A 16542-nucleotide genomic window follows, 5' to 3' on the forward strand; every position below is an offset into this window, starting at 1 on the left:
GTGCTTTACAATATATCCTTGTAGCTTATTTATTCTATACATAGTAGTTTGGGCCTTTTAATCCCCTACCCCTATTTTGCCCCTCCCCCCGCTCCCTCTCCCCACTGGTAACCACTATTTTGTTCTCTATATCTGTGAGTCTGTTTCTTTTTTGTTACATTCACTAGTTTGTTGTATTTTTTAGATACCACATATAAGTGATAACATACAGTGTTTGTCTTTCTCTGTCTGACTTAGTAAACCAAAAATAGAGCTACCATATGATTCAGATTTCTCTTTGGCCTTGTTAATATCTGTTTTATTCCATTTTGTAGCATTACAGGACTATTTCCATTGGAAGGAAACATATTAAAAGAAATGTTTAATAAGGCATGTGAACCTTTCTTTTAAGAGATATAATATTTTCTATTTATTGTGAATTTTTCAAGTAAAACTATGCTATGAAACACCTTTACCATATTTTACCCTTTCAATTTATCATTCAAACTCAGCAAAAATTTCAGCATCCTAAAACAACTAAGAAAAAACTAAGAAAACGTTATGCCTCAAATGAAAAATTGAACAAGTCTACCTGTCGCAGGATAAAATAAACTTACATTTTACTTCTCAAAAATTTAAAGCCTTGAAAAGACCTCTATAAAAATGTATCATCCGTATGCCAATAGCTATTAACGAAAAATTTATTTTGGTGGAGAATATGTTGTGGAGACAGTCTACTGCAAGAATTATTCAGTCAGTGCAAACCTGCTTTATTTTAAAATGCCTGGGTCAGGCACTACATGATTATTAAGCTAATCAATGTGTGATTTTGACAGAGATGATTCCTCAAATTCTAGTATTAGGCTTGAGTGTATTATGGGTTGCTTCGCATGGACATAGAGTTTGGTTCACCTCCAAATGATTGCTTTCATTTCTTCAAGTGTTGCTTGTGGAAATAAGCATTCCACAGTTTAGTCATGAATTCTCAGAATGTAAGCAAGAGTTATCTACCTAGAGCACATAATCTACAGTCTATCAAACTAGAATCAGCCAGGACGGAAATAGTCCTTAACACTAACACAGATTTCGTTATTCTCCTGATAAATATTTTTCACTGGGATCCTGTAATTAATAAAATATATTTCAAAAATAAGAATTAAAACACTAGTAAGAGAGTAAATTAATCCAGGAATATATGGACACATTCAGCACAGAAGATTATGTTCTGTCGGTAAAAGGAATTTTCCTTCAAACTTCTAACTCATTTCTCCCAGCATATAAATGAAAAGAAACTGTTTCAGCATTTTATGAAGTGAAATAACTTTAGGTTCCATCTGATGATTCCTTTATTGCTTTTTTAAATTTCAAGTTGCAAGACAGGTAAAAATTGCAAGATAACTAGAAATGTCTGTTTTTCTGTTGCCTGGAAAAAGAGAGCAAGTAGTTATGAATACCCGTGTAAGCACCTTGATGAATAAGAGGGTCTTGTGGGACAATCAGAAAACAACTCAACTGTTTTTCACTGTTCAGACTTATTGCATGAGGTTAGCATTTACCCTGCTCCTTGATGAAATCTTGGCCAAACCCATGACTTTCACGGTCACTCACAGATAGTGAAAATTCCCCCAACCACTTCAAGGCACAGATCACAGTCTCATTTCCATAATTAATATATCCAGCCTGGCGTAATAATTAACACTCCAAGTTTATAAATTAATTGTCTCCCTCCTTGGACCTATCCAGGCTGGCCTCCTGTAGTAGGAAACGAGGGGAAAGTCTTGGCGAGATTCTCTCTCACTCAGTCTAGAAATTCTACCCCTCTTTCATCTTTCTAATAGAGTTTTTGATCATTCCATGGTTGGAATATGGATGGGGGCAGAGGAGGTAAAATTAAGGGTGGCAGGAAAGTTTTACTTGAAGAAAGCATTAGAGATTTGGCATCAACACTCTCTGGGCCTGGTGACAGTTTCTGTGACGTTACTTTTGTGAGCTCCCTGGAGATGCCTCATCTTTGGGGATCTCTCATTATCAGTGGACTGGACAGAAGTAACACATCTTTCTCAAACTGCTGCCTTACGGTGTCTTCTAGAGATCCTCAGCCTCCAGCAGATTACTTCCACCTTCTTTCTGCTCAACTTTTCTTACCCCTCAAGGCAGGGTTTGAATAAGCCTCCTGTTACCTGTGTTACAAGAGGCTGACATTTGGCCCTCTGGAAAAACTGGTCCCCTTTGCCTTGAAAGACATGTGGCGCCAGGCCATCCCAGTGTAGCCACTTCCTCCTCGCTTCCTCCCCAGGCTTTGGGCAGCCCCAGTGTTGTGAGCCTTGATGTCTTAGGTATAAGGCAGACAACAACCCACCGAGTCTCCCTGGGCTCCAGGGACACACATGAAACCCTCTGAGTGCTGCCTGAGGGGGCTTGCTTCCTAGGCATGAGGTGATCAAGAGGCAACTCCAACTTCTACTTAGGAGGGAATCTCTGAGAAAACCAGCTCTCTACGAGAGTTCTTTTTTCTCCAACCTTCCCTTCAAACTCCCGAACGTTTTATGTGCTAAATGTGGGAAGAAGTTAATAATCACAGAACTGGTCCTTGGCCTTCTCCTTTGAAATCTTGCATATTTATCTTGTACCTCAATTAGAATGTGGTAGTAATTATTTGGGGGCTTCAGTCCATTGCAACATCCTGTTACATCTGGTTCTCTAAAACTAAGATTACAGTTTAGTTTCTTGTGTAAATAATCAACAAATGCTAGGGTTTATGTTTAAATTTTTGCTTTCTTGTTCAGGAAAGCCAAGGAAGAGTAGATCAGCTCACCCCATAAGCACCATTTTGAAGACGCTACAGTTGTCTTTGGTGTTATCAGCCTTTGTTTTCTGGGACTTTGTTCTACTCTTTCGGATATTTCTATCCTTATTTTTATTTATTTCTCTTCCAAAACGTTTAACTTATAAAACCCACATTTCAATCAATTTAAAAAACAACCCATGGGTTCTGGACCCCAACCTTTTCAAACTTCCCTTGAATTATGGGCTGTCATTCATTTATTCTTTCTTCTATATCTTCGATGACACCAACTTTGAAGGAGTCTCTCTACTGAGCCTTCAGACACTTTTCCTCCCTCCCTCTATCTTCCCCCTTTCTCCCTCCCTCTCTCTCCCCCCTTCTCTTTTTCCTTCAGGACTATACGTATTGAGTATCTACTATGTGCTGGATATGATACTAAAGGCTTAGGTCTCTCCCATTTCATAAAACCAAAACACACACACACACACACACACACACACACACCCCTTTCCTTGATCTTATGTGCTCCTTTAGTTACCACCTTATCTCTCTCCTTTTATTTTCTTTTTATTTGCATGCATCGTGTGCTGTATATTTCATAGCCCTAAATTTTCCTTCATCAGTCTCTTTTGGGTTATCTTTTCTTCTGAGCAGCCTCATTTTTTGGCTTAGGGAACAACCTTTTGCTTTTCCGTGAGGGTCATCTCCGTGTGCTTTGGTCGCTCACATATGGGTGATGTGACTGTGATCTCTGTCAGCATCTTGGAGGCTTTGTTCACCTGATATGTTCAGTGATCAGAGAATCCACTTCTATAACCTGACGTGAACTTCATCATCATTTTCTGCATTTTTAGATGCATGTAGCAAAGGTTCAGCACTCTTTTTGAGCTGCTGACACCATTTCAAATTGCACTCTAGTCTGAGGATGCCAGCCAGCTACCCCATTATATGGAATGCATGGGACATATTTAAGAACAAAATAAAACACTCCCTCAGCCCATAACCCTCTACACTTATTGGCATATCTCTCTGCTCTTTCACAGCCAAACTTCTTTTAAGTCTTATTCATGCTCTACTTTCTCACCTCCCATTTACTCTTAAATGCTTTCTAATTTGGCCTTAGTACTCATCCCACTGTTTAGACTGTCTTCTTGCCAAGGCCCTTTTGCTATCTCCAGGGAGACCTTTTTATTCCCTATTCTCTTTTACTTCTTGGCAGCATTTGGCACTGTTGGCTACTTCCTACTTGTAGAAAGAGAGTCCTTCCTTTTGCCATTCATTCCCCTACCCCCACCCCCTGTTGATTTTTGTGTTCTTTCTCCATCCTGTTGGACACCTTTTTAACTCTGACCATCCTCAAAATCTGGGTTTTCTTAGGGGTCTTTCCACTGTTAAATCACTTACCTTGTCACCCTAAACTCTAGCTCTACAATTTTCTCCCCTTGCGTCTTTAACTTCAGTCATTATCTAATAAACTCCTAAATCTATCCTCTTAGATGGCTCTTCTGAACTCCAGTCTCTCCTAACCAGACACCTATTGGATATATCCACTTGGATTTCCCATGGAGACTTTAAATTTGTGTCCAGTACTGAAGCTCTTTCATCTCTTAAACTTGTTATTCTTCTTTTGTCCCTTCTCAGTGAAAGATAACATCCTCTTCACCTGGTTCAAGCCACAAATCTGGCTCCCTTTCTCTCATACCCACATGTAGACAAACCCCAAGCCTCGTTCTGCCTTTACACTGTTGCTCAGATCCCTGTACTTCTGTACTGCTGCTCTCACGCCAGCCCTGACCATTCTGCATCCTTTCTTAACTCACAGCAGCAGCTTCTCAACTCCTCTCCGTGACTTCCATGTTGCCTTCCCTTTGGGACATAGTCCAGTCAGAGGGACCTTCCAGCATCAACTTCTGTAGCTCCTTCTCGGGAGATGTCTGCCTGCAACCACATGATGGTGGGCCTCCGTGGCCCTATGTTTCTCACCTCTTACAACAACAAAAATCAAATAGGACGGACACCTGGGCTAATCTGATGCTCTTTCATGGGAACCTGGGGTTAACGCTAAGAGCTGTCAATTGAGCTTTATTAAATATTTTAACTGGAAGAACTTGCACATGTGGTAGTTATGAGGCAGTATCGTCTGCCATGTGCGCAAGGAAGCAAGACTTGAGCTCATGAAGGAAGAAGTCTGTATACAGAAAGGAGCAGAGATAATACTCCATTGCCCCAGAAAGAGAGAGAGGCAAACTTGACTTCTGATGGCTTTAGAGTTCCTAGCCTCAGCCCCTCATGAGGCTCAGCCAGTCTTTCAGGTTCATGATTTATCCGTGAGTCTGTAATTTCATAGAATGGATCTAAGCTCCCCAGCCACTGTGCTGAAGATGTGTACTTCGATATTCACCCCTTGAGCCCTTAGGGCAGCTGGAGTCCCCAGGCTGATTGCCTCCTGCCACAAGCAGCCTCATCTATTTTCCTCAGGGTGCTGTATAAAGATTGTCATTTTCCTTCTGTGCCAGGATATAAAAAAAGGTGGAAAATCACTACAGTATATAGTTAAGAACTTTCTCCTTGTTGCTTAAGTCAGCTCAAGTAGGATTCTGTTTTTTACCACCGAGAGCTTTGACTAAGACGTCTTGCCAGAATGTAGATTTGAGCTGATTTTTCTCCAGTGTAAAACCGTATAGTGCTTCTCTAATATCTTGAGGGTTTAGTTCACATTCCTTGATGTAATGTATAAAGAAAGAAGGTACTATTTTCAGTGAAAAATATGCCAGACTTCCTATAATTGTGGGTCTTTGCACATGTGTTGTAATACTTTCCGCACTCCTCTCTCTTTGCTTAGTTAACACCTACTGATTTGTTATTGTTGTTCTTTTCAATCTAGATGTCATGTGCTTTGGAAAGTGTTCCTCTAACTTGCAAATTCGAAGCTCAGTGTCCCTCCTAAGCTGTGCCTTGGCTATATCTCACCGAATAGTAATTTCCCATGTACTTACCTAATCTTTGTCTTGAAGGCAGAGTCAGTATCTGTTTTGTTTATTATTATACTCTCAGCATCTAGCATGGGAGGTGAACCAGTAAATATTTATTGTGGGAGCAACTGTCAACAATCCCTGGGTTTGTCCTTATTCAGTTGCTTCTTCTCTTCCCTTTCAGAACCATTCTAAACTTGCCCCCATCCTCTTCAAGCCCTCTTCTCACTCCCACCACTTATATAACCTCCTTTCCTACCCGACTGAGAACCTGAGGTTGCCATATGCATCCTTCCTCCACTTGCCATCTTTTCATGCACAGTCACCTAATCTACAGCCATAGTTTCCTCTACTTCCCAGAAAATGAGGTGCTCCATTTTCTGTTCATAACCAACTCCATTTTCACCTCCTTCAACCCACCTCATTCTCACCTCTTCCATGACAGCCTTCATCCTTCTATATCTATCCTTAAAATCTTGACTCCTTCCCCTAAGCCTATAAACATATGTAATTTTTCCATCTTAAAAAATTAATGAGTTCTTTTCTCTGGGAATACTGAACTTCTTAGAATTTTTAAATATTACCAGTACCTTCATATTCTTTTGCTGCACAGTTGCTTCTAAATGGAATTAGCCATTTTTTCCTATCCATTAAAATAAATTCTTAACCTTCAAGGTTGGAATCATTGTATCCATATCCATGAAACCTTTCTTTTTTTAAAAAAATAAATTTATTTATTTGTTTGTTCGTTTATTTATGTATGGCTGCATTGGGTCTTCGTTGCTGCACGCAGGCTTTCTCTAGTTGCAACGAGCGGGGGCTACTCTTTGTTGCGGTGAGTGGGCTTCTCATTGTGGTGGCTTCTCTTGTTGCACAGCAGGGGCTTTAGGGGTGCAGGCTTCAGTAGTTGTGGCACGCGGGCTCAGTAGTTGTGGCTCGCAGGCTCTAGAGCGCAGGCTCAGTAGTCATGGCGCACAGGCTTAGTTGCCTCGTGGCATGTGGGATCTTCCCAGATCAGGGCTCGAACCTCTGTCCCCTGCACTGGCAGGCGGATTCTTAACCACTGCGCCACCAGGGAAGTCCCATGAAACCTTTCTTGTTATCTCAACTGAATGTAATCACTTTCCTATACCTTTCTTGAGTTATTTATTAAAATCTATTTCAATCGATTATAGTTTTTTAATGTATTTGCCTCAACAACTAAATCACTAGAGCACCAACTCAACACCCCAAAATTATAATGTAGGGCTTCCCTAGTGGCGCAGTGGTTGAGAGTCCGCCTGCCGATGCAGGGGATACGGGTTCGTGCCCCGGTCCGGGAAGATCCCACATGCCACAGAGCGGCTGGGCCCGTGAGCCATGGCCGCTGAGCCTGCGCGTCCGGAGCCTGTGCTCCACAACGGGAGAGGCCACAACAGTGAGAGGCCCGCGTACCACAAAAAAAAAAAAAAAAAAAAATTATAATGTAAAGTTATTGAAGGTAAAGACTATATCTTACTCATTTTTGTATTTTTACAGTATCTAGTATAAGTCAAAAGTTAAGACAAAATGTTATAATAACAGTAATAATAATATTTAATATTGTTTACCATGTTCTAGGCAATTTTCACAAACTGTCTTACTTAATTTGCATGACAACCGTTGAAGTTATACTCTTACTCTCCTATTATAAAAATAAGGCAGACTGCAAAAGGCATATATCTGACATAATGCAGATATAAGCTAGAATCTTGACTCAACCACCCACTGGCAATTAGATCTGGAAAGTTATTTAACCTTCCTGCATCTTATCTGTGGTGGTGTCCTGTCTCATAAGGTTGTTGTAAATAGTTAAAGAACTAATAGTGCCTGTCATGTATAAGTTACTTAATAAACATTAATTCCCTCTTTCTTTTCTTTTGCACATGCAGATACTCAATATGTATCTGTTGAAATAAGTTAAATATCTCTGCATCTGCGTACCATCACAGATAGGGCTAAAGAATATGTTATTCCCATATGCCTTGTAAATTGCTAATTTAATCTTGAATATGGCTGTGCCTTGTCCTACCTCTGGAAGTGTATTGAACCTGCATAGGAAATTTGGGAACATTGAAAGAATGGAGTGGATGATGCATCGCTGTCTCATCATTTCTCTGAACAATCAAGAATGCACTAATGACAGAGCCAAAAGTAGAAAACAAAAACATTGGTACTGTTTCATATATGATGTTTCAGTTACTGTGGCTATATAATACATTATGCAAATGTATTTGAGTAAAACAAGCATTTAATATGCTCATGCATCATGAAAGTTAAGAGTTACACAGGGCACAAAGGGGACAGCTTATCTCTGCTCCACAATGCTTGGGTCCTCAGTTGGGAGACTCAAGGCTAGGGGCCGGGATCATCTGAAGGCTCATAGCTGGAAGTTGTGACTAGCTGTCTGTTAGAGGACTCAGTTTTTCTCCACGAGGAACTCTCTATATGGTCTCTCCATGTGGGCTAGTATGGACTCGCTTACTGCGTGGAGGCTCGCTTCCCACAGTGACTGGAAACAGAGAGAGAGGGCAGGGAAAAAGAAAGAATAGAGGAAATATAGACCTCATCTCTTGAGCAGGTGTTGCTATCACATTATATGAAGACTATGTAACATGGGACATACATTGGTGCAGCCTTCTTGTGAAAATACAATCTGCCACTGAAGAGATATATACATACTTGGCATTTCTGTAGCCCATTACTAAGATGATTATTATTTTTTTTTAAACAAGTTTTTTTTTTAATTAATTTATTTATTTTTGGCTGTGTTGGGTCTTCGTTTCTGTGCGAGGGCTTTCTCCAGTTGCGGCGAGCGGGGGCCACTCTTCATCGCGGTGCGCGGGCCTCTCACTGTCACGGCCTCCCCCGTCGTGGAGTGCAGGCTCAGTAGTTGTGGCTCACGGGCTTAGTTGCTCTGCGGCATGTGGGATCTTCCCAGACCAGGGCTCAAACCCGTGTCCCCTGCATTGGCAGGCAGATTCTTAACCACTGTGCCACCAGGGAAGCCCCACTAAGATTATTAAATGTAAGCTTTAAGTTGTAAGTTTCAAGGTATAAGGTGATAAAAAATCAAGGCGATGCCTTTGACCAATTTTTTTCTTAAGGCTGACATTTTAATAACATATCCAGTAGTTGTTCCAAGTACAATAAAAATAGCAAGCTTTCATTTTAGGAGGTAGGCAAAATGATAGAGAGGGGGAAATACTCTGGTGCCTTCTGAGTCCTTACAAATTAGGTACTTTAACAATTATATTGCCTGTTTTCCCAAGGATGTCTCCATTCCCAAATTTTCCTCCTTCCTATGAAATTTTCTTCCTCACTTGATCTGAAGTATCTTTAATAGTCTTTCTTTACAAAAGTAGAGTTACTTGTTATATATTAAAACCTTTCAGTAAGGTAACTTAAATTTATAAAAGAGTTTAAGTGGTGTTTACAGTACTCTTTCTTCAAAGCAGATTTTGATTGGAGGAGTGATTGGTGAGTCACAAATACTGAGATGAGAGGGATTACGCACACTGAGGAGGGTGCGACACCTAAAGTCAGGCTTCATCCGGTTCTCTGTCATGCCCAGGTCCGTTATCATTATGTACATGGTCTCAGTTTAGACGTAGAAGAGATTTATGAAGCTGAACAGAAACATACAAAGTACTAAGCAATGTGGATATGTGGAACAGACATTCCAGGGTTACATAATTTTAAACAGAGGAACTGAGATACAGGATGGAAGAAGAATGGCAGCAGATCAGCAAACCTGGCACATAGAGTTCAAAAGTTTAAGCAAAACTTTTGACATGAGACATCAAGGCACATTAAAGCCAGACTTTTCGATGACAGCCATTAACAGTAATGGGGCCTGGTCTGTGGGAAGGACCAGGCATTTTTCAAGTGCAACCTGAGATAGAGATGGGGATGTAGAGTTATCTTTGAATATTGTAGTCCAATGACAGTATCACTGCATTTCTGGAATTCTCACATCTCTATGATCCAAGATAATGAGGAGCTACTAGATGATTTATGAAATATTTTGTCATGAAATTTATTGCATGACATTTATCTCCTTGCTTAGCTAAAGTTCTTGTATGCCCTATATATTCTCAAAACTGAACACCTACACGTCTTGATACCATGATGCAAGAATAACTCCTGAGCTAACATTTTAGACAGAAGATGATTAGAGAAATATAGTAAGTACGTAGATGGAAGAAGATGCACAAACTAACACAGATAAAGGGATCAAAGATATAAAATGTGTGAAAATTATCTTTTCAGCTATAAAGCACTAAAGAGGTACAAATATAAAGGTAATGGTACTATATATAATACTGTTATTTGGAGGGCACTTTAGTTATAAGAGTACAGTGCTGGGTAGAAGAAGGTTCTGAATGATTCAAAATGTTTTTTGAAATAAGTTTTTAGTTGATTTCTAAAACTTTCCTGCAAAGGAAATGCATACATTTTTAAAAAGAATAAACAGGTGTTAAAGGATTTATTTTCCATTTAACTCACTGTGTCAATTTTCTGATTCGTTATTTTCCCACCATTCCTTTAATATAGACCTTAATGGGCTGTACTCCTAATCAGCTTCTCATGAAGCGCTATAAAGACAGAATTACAGGGCACACATATCACAGACAAGAGTCCCTTTGTCCCATAGCAGTAGGTAGGTAGATGTTAGACAATTACGAATTAAAAAGCATAATAATCATTAAATGTAGTATATCAAGGAAATTATGTAGTAGAACGAATTACTGTTCAGGTATTTCATACTTTTATCAAATGACTGAGGTTTCAAACGATTACCGGTCTCAAGTGTAGTTGTTTAGCAACTAAACCAGATTGAAAAATAATTTTTAAAACAAAACTATGAAACATCAACTTGGCTTTTACAATGCATGTTGGCTCTGCCCAATGTGACCCGCCCAGGCTGCTTCACTTCTAACAACAGGAAAAGAGGATGAAGTAAAAGAAGCCAGAGTTTAGAAGTGGAACTCCCTGGATTTAGAGCTTTGATTCCTGGCTCTGGCACTTCGTAGCTATCAGAATATGGGCAGGCTGCAGAATTTCTCTGAGCCTCATTTTCCTCATCCAGAAGTAAGAAAACTTGTTCTTTTTTACATTACAAAGTTTTGGAAAGGATCGAGTTGATTCAAGTATGAAAATGAGAATGTATTTTGTAAACAGAAGCCAAGATGCTAACCCTTTGGATATATCAGGGGCTATAACCTTGACATGCAAATTCCATATGATACTGTTTGATTTACTCAATTATCTCTCATTGTTCAAACAACTTCCAAATTTTCCCTCCCTCTGTATGTTGCGCTAAATTGATGCAGAAACATAAATTGCTTTTATTCAACACATTGATATTAAGTGAAATTTATGTTCCAGGGGAATAGAGCTCATATGACTACATGTAACATAAATATGAAGAATATTATTAACGTATATATTTTATGTGTGATATGAGAGGTATATGATAAATATATGAGTTCGTGTTTCATTCCACACCTGATTGTCTTTATGCCCACTCTCTAGCTTTTAATAGTTTTCCCTGATTTCATTTAGGCCTTGAGGACAAAAATTATGTGTCATCTCCTATCCCGGTCTAATTTATTTAATCATATAAAATGCATGTTTTCATTTTCAAATGAGTAGAGTGCTGAGAAAATAGTGTTGGCCATGTTGCATATAACAAAAGTGTGGATGCTAAGAGCCAGTGTAATTTAAGCAAATGGTTATGTTTATAGAGTAGCAAAACTAATGCTTTCTGACAGTTGCTCTGGCCTTTATCTTAACCTCTGTTTTCCCAGTTACAAATAGAAAGTAGAATATCTAAGCTGCCCTGGAGGGGTGCTAAAAATGTATTATGAGTATCAATCCCTGCAAGTGGAAAATCTCAAGATCAGTCTTGATAATAAATTTTGGCTCTCTTTGCTGTTGTTCATTTACAATATCATGCATATGAAAATCTTTGCATCTTCACCTACAGATATATCAAAGGGTCAGTATTCTAAAATTGCATAGACCATTTTAGACTTTGAACATACAAAATATATGTCATTACATTAAAGTTTTGGCAGTGTGATGTACTGAAAAACAACACTAAATGCCCTAAGGAGGACTCCTGGCTTTATTTCCTCCTTTCCACCCACCGACCCAGTAAACCTGGGCAGTGTAACATCTCTGGTCCTTAGTCAACTCTGATAAAACAAGAGACTTTATGATCATAGGGACTGGTTTTCACAGCCCTAAGATCTGTGATTATAATATTGTGATAATGGTTTTAACCAATGGCTCAGGGGCTACTGGGGCAAAATGCAACATCATAAGAATGCTTAATTATCCTTCCATCAGAGACCACTAAAATACCATCCTGAGGTTATATTCTTCTGTGTGAGGTTAATTCATTTAACAAGAACCTATTAACTATCTACAGTATGCTGAGTGTTCTCTGAAACCCTGGCGGGGAAGGGAAAGGAAAAGAAGATGAATAAGTCACAGTGCCTGCTCCAAGGGGGTGTTTCCAGTTAAGAGGGCAAATAGATAGACAAACAAATAAATACGGTAGAGTGTGATAAGTATTATGATGGCCATTTGCACAGAGAACTATGTGAGTTGAGTGGAAAATGGAAGGCTCTGGGATAAGGTTGTTAGACCAGTATGATATACCTGTAGGTGGTTGATACTGTGGGGTGGTATGATGGATGTGCCACTGAACAAGGAGCCGGAACACTTAGGTTTTGTTCTTACCAACTTCACTTACTATCAACTCTGCCTACTCACAATATAACCAGGAGCAAATCACTTTAGTTTTTCCATATGGAAGATGGAAGGGTTTATACTAGGCAGTTTCAAATTCTAGTAAAGATCTAAAACACTACCACTCTCTGACAGATATGCCAATTGATTTCTGATATTCATTCTCCCCTTCTTTCTTAACAAAGTAGAACCTCAATTTTATTGGGGGTTACAATATTCAGATAAGAACTTGATTCTCAGCTGCCCTCTTTTATAGGGATGGCCATGTAACACATTCCGGCCAACTGGAAACAAAATGGAATACTACCCTTCCTCCTTTTCACTTTCTTCTTTCTGCCTAGAATACAGCACAACACAATAAATGCAAAATAAATGCAAATGCCACTGTTAGGATGGAAGAGTAGGAACCTATAAGGAGCCTGAATTCCTAACGGATCCCTGAACAGTTTCACTGACCCCAAAATACCTACTTCCAGACTTGTTACCTAAGTAATATTTGTAATCTGGTTTCTGTTACAAATAGCTAAACTCAATCCTAACTTATACAGATCCTTAAGCTTTAGTATAAAAAGATGGTGTATTCTGAATTCAGAAGCTGGTATGATTTATCTGAATGTGTGTATGTGTTTGTGTATGAGCATGTGGGCGTGTATATGTACATGTCATATCTATATACTATGTAAGTTGTAAGTCAGTGACTCCAAGATTTATATCCCCACTCAAGACTTCTCTTCTGACCTCTAAGCCAATTGCCATTCTAATATCTCTTCCTGGATGTCTTAGAGCTCCCTCTAACAAAAAATTATCCAAATCTAACATTTAAAATACACAGGCACACTCCCAAATCCAAATGTTCATCCAGTGTTTGCCGTCTTCTTATTGGCATTTTCATCCAATCAGATACTTAGGCCAGACAACTTGGAGTTACTTGTGACACACTCTGCTCCTATGCAAGATAAAGCCAAAAGTTTCCTCATTCTTCTCTCAGTGTACTTGTTATATAATTTCTTTGGGTCTCAGTTTTCTCATTTGTAAAATGGATATAATAATAGTATCTCTAGTATAGGATTGTTTTGAAGATTGAATTAGTTAATACACATAAAGTACTAGAACAATGTTTGACACATGCTAAAGTGTTCCAGAAATATTAATTTTTTTGAAATACAAGTAATATGGTAATTACAGCTGTCAGAAATGTAAGCACTTTGATGTTAGGTGGGTGAATATGGATAGATGTATAATTTTTATTTTTACTTTAATATTCACTATGAGTGTTGTGAGTCAGATTCTATATATATACTTCAACATATACCTTGGAAGTAAACTGAAAAATTAATGGATTGAAACTTTATGCAACAAATATTTAATGAGCACATTCTATGGCACTTTTCTCAGAATTGAATATATGATAATGAACATGCAAAGTCCATATTATACCTTTGAAATTCCATGTCTGCTTCCTCGTCAGTAAAATAAAATGGTTGAATTGGAAGTAGATGATACCTAATTCCTTATGATAAAAGAGTATCAGAATCTATGATTATATAAAGTGCTATGCTGTCAGTGGAAAGGCATGAAACTGGAGCATGGAAACCCTTGGATGCTAGGCTAAGGTCATGGCCACAGTTTGATATGCGATTGAGAAGCATTAAACATTTTTAACTGGTACAATAAAAGTTATGCTTTAGGAAATTTAATTGGGAAGCATTGTATAGGATGGATTGGATTTAGGATTTTCACGGATAGAAATATCATTACCCAAGGATAGGAAACTGATTAGCAGTGTGCCTGGAAGAGACAGGAACTCCAACACACTGAGAACTATGCAAAAAGGTAGTTCATGGCAGAGCATGTGGCTGAAATAGGAAACCCCTCTAGATCTGGGCTTGTTTTGGTTGAAAAATATTTTTAAAGGTGTATAAATAAAATGTGGGTAGTATATGTGTGTATAAATAAAAAGATTTGTGTCATTAAACAACTTTCATGCCAGGAACCCAAATAGAAGGTTGCATGGAGCCGTGAGACATAAGCATGAAACTACCTTGTTTATACCTTCAACTAGGGCCAGGCAATGAGGCAGGAAATACTTTATTTAGTAGGACAGGAATTGTACCTGGATGCTGGCTCACCAAACATTGGGCTTAGTGTGTGCCCAGGCCGCTGTACATTGTTGCCAGGAAACACCTTGCCTTCCTGGACTGTGTTTGCTTGGGCTGGCTGCCCAGGTTACAGCAGCAGTCCAGTGTAAGCGGCCAAAGTACAGCAGGCAGGAACAGGGCCCTTCCTCTGACAGAGCGTGCTTTCCTGGATTCTCTCCCTGAGGTGAGAGTAACCAAGATGGACCCTCTGGATTAAGACATCATCCCTGGGGGTCTTAAAGCAATCAGTAATGAGAGGATTCTGAAGATATGGAATAGAGCCTTTAATGTTTAATTTGAATTAAAGGAATGTGACTTAATTTTGTCCCTCATGCTAGTAAGTGGGACATATTGACTGAATTAGAATGGAACTCTAATAGTGTTAATATTATAAAAGGATAATATTATAAAAGAATCAAGCAATAGAAATATCAGAGATGTTGATGAGACTTTTGGAGTGACAATTCACTCTTTGTGGTGTGAGAACTGCCTTATACTCTAAGAACTGATTTATTTTATGTTTTAGGAATATGGGTTGTGTTGATTTTTTTATCATGTCCAATGTGCCTTTTCAAACAGTGTACCATTTGTTTAGAATTTTGTCACATCTCCCTCCATGATCTGTCTAGAAAAAGCCCATTCATCTTTGAAAAGCCAGCTCAGATGTCACTTCCTTCAGGAATCTTTTATAGACTTCAAGAGCGAGAATTAAGCCCTCCTTCTTCTTTGATACTTTTATAAATGATGTACTCTTTTATTGTTGCCCTTGTCACATTGCATTTTATTTATTTCTCCTATTAGACTATGAGCTTCTTAGTTATGTTCACGTCAGAATCTTCACTGCATCACAGAGCCCATAGAATGTTTTTGATAAGTATTTGTTTAATGAATGCATCAAAGTTCAACAAAAAAATATTTTTGTTGAAATGTATACCAGCACTGTGGCTACAAAAGTGATCAATAGTGATTAAAAGAGTTATGATCCCTGTCCCTCGAACTTGCAGTATACTGGTGGGAGGGTGTTATATGAATAAAATGCCATTTTACAACCTGGTATGAGGGGCATATATCTATATCTATGGAGGCACATAGAATGAATGTGCCTCCTGTGTCCAAATATTTGAATATTATATATTTCCACCTTAAAAGTAATGATATTATTCAGAAAGTGATTAATTTTAAAGCTAAAGGGGGAAAATGGCTAGAAATATGAATTTCACTGAAATCTTAATGTTAAGCTTTGTGTGTTTGAGTGTGTACCCTTTCAGTTATATTAATATTGAAAAATATTTTGAATCCAACTTTATAAAAATATGTCTGTGGTAATGTGAACTGGGCCAATAACTCTTGGACAGTGTACGGTTGAGAGAGTCAAGACATGATTGTCTTATCATCTGTACTGAAGATGTACATTATTTTTTATTCTTGTTGTTCTGACATAGTTACTTAGAAAACCCTTCAGAATTTTTTGCTTTTAAAGGATTTCATTCTAGGAAACTGGGTGCATTTTTTAAGTACTTCAGTAACTTAGTAAAGATCAATGGTCATGTAACGTGATGGTCAGGGTGCTTCTATCACAACCTTTCCTCCCAAACTATCAAGTAATTGTTGCACCCTGCACCTTAATTGTCCTATTTCCTGAAAGATGGATTCATATTCTGTAGGGTAGAGAAACATATCTTTATGACTTCATCAATACTTATATATGCATTTAAAAATTGTGTGTAGAATTAGTTGTGTATGTTTGTGTGTGTGTGTATGTGTGTAATTCGTATGTTTCAACACTGTTTGCTGTGGGTGCACATAAAACATTATGTGTCCATCATGTAGGTTAGTAGAGATGAAAACAGTGTGCCTTGTTGTACATGTGTTTGCACCATTTCAGAAT

The sequence above is a fragment of the Physeter macrocephalus genome, chromosome 2 (assembly GCF_002837175.3).
Source record: "Physeter macrocephalus isolate SW-GA chromosome 2, ASM283717v5, whole genome shotgun sequence".
NCBI lineage: Eukaryota > Metazoa > Chordata > Mammalia > Artiodactyla > Physeteridae > Physeter > Physeter macrocephalus.